This window comes from Eleutherodactylus coqui, chromosome 8 (assembly GCF_035609145.1).
Source record: "Eleutherodactylus coqui strain aEleCoq1 chromosome 8, aEleCoq1.hap1, whole genome shotgun sequence".
Taxonomy (NCBI): domain Eukaryota; kingdom Metazoa; phylum Chordata; class Amphibia; order Anura; family Eleutherodactylidae; genus Eleutherodactylus; species Eleutherodactylus coqui.
The window spans coordinates 41,677,775-41,685,807 of record NC_089844.1 but is presented as its reverse complement, the minus strand read 5'-3'; positions in this window follow the sequence as shown (position 1 = coordinate 41,685,807).

The window sequence follows — 8,033 nt, the reverse complement described above, 5'->3', positions numbered from 1 at the left end:
TGGAAGAACTGTGATTGCCCAATTTGTCTCCAGTTTTCTCATATTTCTACAAGATTGTTTGTTCTGTGTCTTTTTCTTTTCCTCATCCATTTATTGGGTTAGCGCCTCTTTAAAAGGCACTTAAAATAAGGGACATCTCTAAGACTTTGCAGAATTAGCAGGGTGGTGCGGTATGACGGTCTGCAGGTCACACTGCAGTCAGCCAATGAACATTGCATCAAGCTGAGCAGTGTGATAGGCTGGAATTACATCCCACAGTACTGTCTGGTAGTAGCTAAAAATGGCACATATAGTTGTATAATGGTCATTTCCAGTGGTCAGGTCATGCTGGCAGTTGTAGTGCTCTAGGTATAGAGCATAATATAATTCTATTACAGTCATGTCCATTGTTCAGGCCACGATGGTGGTTGTAGTGATCTATGTACAGATTATATCATGATTCAGTTGTGTGTAATGGTTGGATACAATAGTTTATTTATTTATTTTAATAGTTTATTTGGAAACAGACCCTTATGATACAGCAGCAATCATGAAAATGATCACTGGTGCGCTTCTACATTATTTGCCTTGCTCATCTGTTTCCATTCACTTTGAATAGCTGGTGCTCTATGCAAAAAGCAAAGGCGCTCACACTATCATTGTTTATGATGACACTTGTCACATCTATAAGTGACTGTCTCCAAAGTCACCTCCAAATAGAGTTGTTTTCTGCCGGTTAAGGACCATTACTGTCTCAGCGCCTGTACCTGAGGAGCGGGGGGTCAAACCCTAATGGAGATACTTGATGTCGAGAATCTTGGAAATTGGATGACAACTCATTTTTTGATGGAAAAGTTGCTCTCCTCATATAAGAAGCGATAATGAGCCGTAGCAAGAAGCAGAATCCCGCTGCTCCAGTACTGCAGGACATGATGACTGCACTAAAGTGGGTATATTTGGCCCTTACAGATTGACTTTTTGCTGTGGCTGATATAAGACATAGTTCATCCAGACCCTTCTTATTGCTCCCCTACTTTATTAGCGCTTACTAAGGAGTAAAACTTACTGAGATTATCTCATTACAAGGAATCTGCAGCCTCCTTGGTGCCTCATTTTATTGCAGACTTTATTAATCACTTAAGACATAATTCATATAGTTGTGCACTTAGCAGAAACGCCAAAGGTCAAGAGGAATGCAATGTTTAATCGTGGACTCTGCCTCACCCCCCCCCCCCCCGCACAAACCCACACACACGCATACTGACCAATAGAAATGATATGTATATAGTGGTTTACAGTAGGGACATCATATGGCCAGGACTTTATGCAAAATGGCACAACATTGGCTTGCTCAGTTAGTGGATTCAGCAATGCCCTGTGAAAGCCCCATCAGTCGTAGACTTTATATCCCCCCTTCAAGGGCAAGATCAAGATATAAGGCCCCTCAACAGAAGAGTGAGAGCATTTTTTTTAGGTGCGGTTGGAAATGAAGAAAAAAACGTCCCTAAATCTGCCTAAAATGTCATATAGCACCTGAGTAAGGGCTCTTTCACACGGGCCGATAATTGGTCAGATTCCCGAGATCCAGCGAGAATCTGAGCGATTATCGTTCATGCATGTTCATGCATGTAAATGCATGCACCCACTTAACTACGAACAATAATTTGTTTGCTCATTGTTCAGTTTATGCAGGCTGAGAAACTGAACGACGATCGGCCTGTGTAAGCTCTGCACCCAACAGGTCGTCCCATTTAAAAGGGTCCTAATTCTAGCATAATACTGCCATATAGTGCCTACATAATAGTGCTTACATAACAGTGCCATACAGCACCTGAATAATTCTACCATAATACAGTCATATTGTGCCTACATAATAGAGCGTACATCTCGGTGCCAGTACAACTGTTGTAGTGCTCTTAGGATAACTCTGAAATGCTACTACATTGAGCACTATGATGCATATTCACACCAAGGGCAGGGGGTTGATACCTCCAAGTGGTGAAGTACCAGGGCAATTGCCCATTTTGCATCATCTATAATCTGGTTTGGCCCATTCCTCATGGATGAGTGTCCATGTGCTGTTCGATCTGAGTTGTGCCCGAGTATCTTGAATACAGCCTTAAAGGGTTACTCTGGTCTTTTTTAACCAATGAACTATCCCCTGGATAGGTCATCAGTAGTTGATGGACGGGGGTCCGCCACTCGGGAACCCTGTCCATCAGCTGATCAGCTAGCTTACTGTCAGGAGAGAATGTCATCATCAGTGGTCAGGGGAGGAGTGCTGGTTCTTACACTACTGCTCAGGACAGAGAGGACGTCCTGACCATAGTCCTGGGTAAGGAAGTGTAGGAGCAGCACGGTGCTCCCATTGATTTTAATAGGAGTGAAGCCAGTGCTCCAACTTCCTCCTCTGACCATTGAGGACAACGTCCAGCCCGCTGCACTGACAGCAGGCCAGGTGATCAGCTGGTGGACAGGGGCCCCCATGGAAGCTGTCCATCAACTACTGATGACCTATCCAGGCTACAGGTCATCAGTTTAAAAAGACCCTTTAAAATCTGCCCACATTTGCTTATTACTGATGCCAGCATTGGGGTTCCCTCTCCAGGTCTTCCACCCTGTTTAACTAGTTATTGAGGGTTTAGGAAGTGTGTACTAAAAATTCTAATCTCAATACCTTGTATGAAATCTCCCTTCTTCTCCAGCCTCAGCTGCATTTCTCAGATTTCAGCACTAGACGGCAGCCTTATCTATGCTAAAAGTTTCAAAAAAGTTTCTTAATCCATTGCTCCAAAGTTTTGCTGCAAACTTTTCTCTAATTGTTGCCAGATTCTGCGAGTTCCTAATCTTAAAGGGTGATACCGGATTCTGTGTACATCATCTTTGAAGTGCAGTGTTTGGCTCTAGTGACCTGCAATATCTTGTGGATGTTCTCTGCTAATCTATGAGAAAAGGTCCAGAAGTGTGTCCTTATTACTGCAGCATTCAGCAGAGTGTCAGCCTGCAGCCCGTCGGGTTACAAGCTGTTCTTCATTCATCTGCTCACTTATCATTGGGTTGTTGATTTATTCTGATAACCTATGTGCTGCATTATGAGGATCCATGCAATGGATGGGACTGATGTGGAGCTGTGTCACCCAAACATCGGCTCACAGATTACAATTTGCGTGGACGGGCCCAGCAACAGGCGTCCTTGTTCCATTGATCAACGCAAACTATGAAAGCCTCAGAGGAAATGTACAGTCTGAGCCGCTCAGTCATACAAGTAGATAGATGATTATATTGTGTCCATGATAGATAACGTAAAACAGGCCATGAGGTAAATAAAATTTCCATTTAGCCTCCTGAAGGCATATATGTAGGTACCTATAGTATATGATGACCATAATCAGTTTGCCCAATGCTGGTATAACCTGGGTATCTTCTGTATATAATTATATATGTATAGCTCTTATAAGTTATACATCTCCTGTATAAAGTGATCTAGACCATGCTGGTATAACTTGGGCATCTCATGTATATAATTATATATGTATAACTTATACCAGCTATAATCTCTCTTTATATAGTGATATGCAGAATGCTGTTATAACCTGGGTATCTTCTGTAATAATTATATATGTACAGCTGGTATAAGTCATAAATCTCCCTTTATATAGCGATATGGGCCATGCTAGTATGACCTGGGCATCTCATGTATACAATTATATATGTACAGCTTGTAGAAGTTCTACATCTTCTGGCAGACACCTTATGGTGGGTCCATTTCACGACTAGAGATTTGATCTCATACACAATAATCATCAGGGTTAGACCACATTATGAGGGGTACTTTTGGTGGTCCTGCACACAGTAATGAGGTCCTATTTGGATTTTCTGTTCTGGGACTTGGACTCTGCTGGTTTGTTACCAGGTTTTTGGGGTGGAGATATCATCAGTTTCATTTTCTCCCCTTCAAAAACCCAAAGAAGATTTGGTAAGAAGAAACCACAAGAGCCGCTGTCTGCTTTGCCTTTTGTGATAAAATCTCGTAAAAGAAGGGGAAGCTGCGAACCAGACGGGACAACTGTAAAGTGAACTCAGCTGAGCATTACTTCTAATAAAACTCGCTGAGTAAATATTGTTCCTCCATTGTCATTCTTATTCCGTATCATTTCAATTACTCATCGCTTCTCTAGTCCAGGAAATACACCGCCAAGCCAAACACACCAGGAAGACAACGCGGCTGACGCACATGGACTTTATTTCGGGCAGATGATTAGGTCTGTCAGGACATGGGGATTTATTGGGTAGTAGTCAATCATGCCTTACCCCGGCTTGGAACCATCTTTTAAAACCTGCTTTTAAAACCTGTGTCACACCAACATATTTGCGCAGTGAATAGAACCCATTGATTTCAATGGGTTTGTTCACATTAATACATGTTGCGAGCGCATTTCGTTTGCACAAAAAAATGTAGCATGATCAATTTCCTGCGTATTTGTGCACAAAAATAGCGCATATATAAATAATTAACTTCATCCCCCTTTTCAATGAATGAGAGCATGGTCACGTGTTTTATTTTTTGCGCACAAAAAGTACAGTTAGGCTGGGATCACACAGGGCGGATTTGCCGCGGAAATTCCGTCCGAAATTTCACCGCGGCAAATCCGCCTGCGGTCGCTAATCCCCGGATTAGCCAGCCATGTGGACGAGATTTCTCAGAAATCGCATCCACACGGGACGGGCAATCCGCTGCAGTTAATCCGTCCGAAACCGCGGCTGCGGCGTGGCTTTGCCGACCGCAGCATGTCCATTTTTTTTTCTTTCCGCTGCAGCCGTGCTCTCTTCTATGGGAGCGCCGGCCACAGCGGAAGAGCGAGCGGCCGGGTCGCTTCAAAGCCGTCGCGGGTTTTTACACAGTGCTTCTCCCCGCGGAAATCTCGCTGTTTTTGCTGCGGCCAAACTGCGAGATTTTCGGCGGGAATCCGCCCAGTGGGAACCCAGCCTAAAACATGCACATATGCGTTCAAATGTACAACGCCCATTTTGCAAATACGCATTGCAAAGGCGCGCATAAATGAGCTTACACCTATGTGACACCGGATAATGCTGAACAAGTGTATCTAAGAGCATGGTGCCCCTTGTCACTACTAGAAGAAGAGTATTAATGCTGAATGAGTGTATCTAAGCCCATGGCATTAATCCATTTTTAGAAAAGCAGTATTATTGCTGAGCAGGTGTATCTAAGCCCATGGCGTTTCCTCTGTCCCTATTAGAAGTATTAATGCTGAACAGACGTATCTAAACCCCTGATCCCACCTCTGTCTCATTTCGATGCTGAACAGGTATATTTAAGCCTCTGGTATCCCTCTGCCTCTTGCAGAGGAGTACTAATTCTGAATAGATTAATCTAAGCCCCTGGGATCCCCTCTATCTCTTCTAAGGAAGTATTACTGCAGAACAGGTGTATCTAAATAACGTGTCCCAGCTGTCTCTTCTAGAAGAAGAACATTAATGCTGAAGAGGTGTATCTAAGCCCCTGATGTTTCCTCTGTCCCTTCTGGAAGAGATATATTATTGCTGGATAGGTGCTTTTAAGCCCATGGTGTCCCCTCTGTCCATTCTAGAAAAAGGGGTATTAATGCTAAGCCAGTGGTGCCCCTCTCCCTTCTAAAAATGCAGACTTAATTCCTATCAGATGTATCTAAGCCTCTGGTGTGACCTCTGGCTCCTCTAGAGGAGCATTAATGCTGAACACATGTATTTAAGACCCTGGTGTCTCCTCTGTCCCTTCTAGAAGAGTACTAATGCTGAACAGATGTACCTAAACCCTTGATGGCCGTTCTGTATTTTCTAGAGGAGTATTAATGCAGAACATGTGTATCTAAGCCCCTGATGCCATCTTTGTCTCCTCTTGAGGAGTATTAATGCTGCACAGGTGTATCTAAGCCCCTGGTACCCTATGAGCTATGTGTTTACTTCTCTATTCAAAAGTAAAGTAAAGTGGTAATCAGAGTGGTTTCTGAGAGTATCAATTGGTCTTATCTTCTAGATGGGCCATGTGTGATGATGGGGGTCTGACTACCAGGGCCACCAGGTCCTCCACTAATCTTCCACTAATCCATAAAACAGTGGCGCTGCTACAGATTTTACATTGGGGCCATCTATACATACAACCTTTTTCCAATGAAGTGCTGCCAATCAATGAAAGAGAGACCGTTGTTGCCTATTACATATGTGCTCCCTCATATGGTATACAGTCAGGCAGTGTATAAATAACCACATAGTGCCTATTTAGAAGTGCCATATAGTGTTGTACCCAAATAATAGCGTCCTATTTTGGCCAAATAGCATACTGCTGCTACCACCGTAAAATGCAAACATTGTACTGCCCAAGTAAATACTGCCATATGGTGCTGAACATACGGTGACTATAGAGGGCCCCATAAAATAGTAGCTCTATAACAGGGCTGTATGAGGTCTACAGAATAACAGTGGGGGATTAAGTAGACTATGGGCCTGGGGCTGTTGCCGATATAAAATAACAAACCAAGTCACATTCACCAGTTGGATGTCCACCGTGTTCCATGCAGCTGCTCTGAACTCCACCACTCCAATCCAGGACGTTGCAGTAGTGGTCACATGCTGTGCATGTAAATATGACTGCTGAGGCCAGCAAATCCCCTAAATGCAGGCCCCAGACACCCTAAATAAAGTCAAAGCCCACACACCCTAAATTAAGATCCAAGGTAGACCTAAATAAATACAGACTAGAGTCCAGACCCCCAAATACTTGGCTCTCGGTTTCCTCCTCCGCAGTCGACTTGCTGCTATGGAAAAGTAAGTGAACCTCTACGTTAATGACTTCTCAAAAAGCTGATTGGTAAAAGGTGTTTCTAATTAGGAGATGAAATGAAAATGTAGGTTTCACGGGTGCTTTGCTGATTAAATAAAGGCGCACAAAGCCTGGTTACTGATAGATCAGTAACAATTGGTTAGTGTGAACTGTGACTTGATATAGATGACTTTCAGAAGACCCCAAAAGATATGTTATAGGGATGCATGAAGCTGAAAAAGGTTACAAAAGTTGAAGACCTGGATGTAGATCAGTCAACGGTTAGGATCTACAAATGGAGAACATTCAGGACTATTCTACTCTTCCTATGAGCAGGCAGCCTACTAAGATCATTCCAACAGCACAACAGGTAATCCTGAAAGAGGTGAGAAAGCACCTAAGGAGAACAGAAGACCTACAAAAGATGCTACAGACTGCAGAAATCACTGTTTATATGTCCACTGTTAGATGAACACTGACCAAGAATAGTGATCATGGAAAGACACCGCAAAAGATGCCACTGGTCAAAATGAACACTGTGGCCTATCTCAAGTTTACCCAAAACCTTCTAGGTGTTCCTCAATGCCTTACAGTTTATGTTTATGGAGGACGAGGCATCATGATTTGGAGCTATGGCAGAGGGAGCATTATGGTTTGGAGCTATGATGGAGGGAGCATCATAGTTTGGGGCTATGATGGTGGGAGCATCATAGTTTGGGGCTATGATGGAGGGAGAATCATAGTTTGGAGCTAATGTGGAGGGGGTATCATTGTTTGGAGCTATGGTGAAGGCAGCATAATGATTTGATGCTCTTTGCTCCTCAGGACCTGGACATCTTATGATCATTGAAGGAACAATTAATTCTCAGGTGGATCAGAACATCTTAGAGGAAAATACAACAGCATCCATCTAGGACCTCAAGCTGAAGAGCCGTTGGCTGATACAACAAGTTAATGACCCAAAGCACACGAGCAATCAACTACAGAATGGTGGAGAAGAAGATTTCTGTTTGGAAATAGTAAGGCTAGAATTCTGAACTTAACCTTATTGAACCGCTGTGACCGACCTGAAGAAGGTTATACACACAAGGCATCCTAGAAATATTGATGAACTGAAAGACATCAGCATGGAGGAATAGTTCACATTTTATTAGTAGTCAATACAGTAAGGTTATTTCAAAGGGTTCACTTACTTTTTTTTTACAACTGTAATCCTATGAGTGTTTTTTTTTCTCTT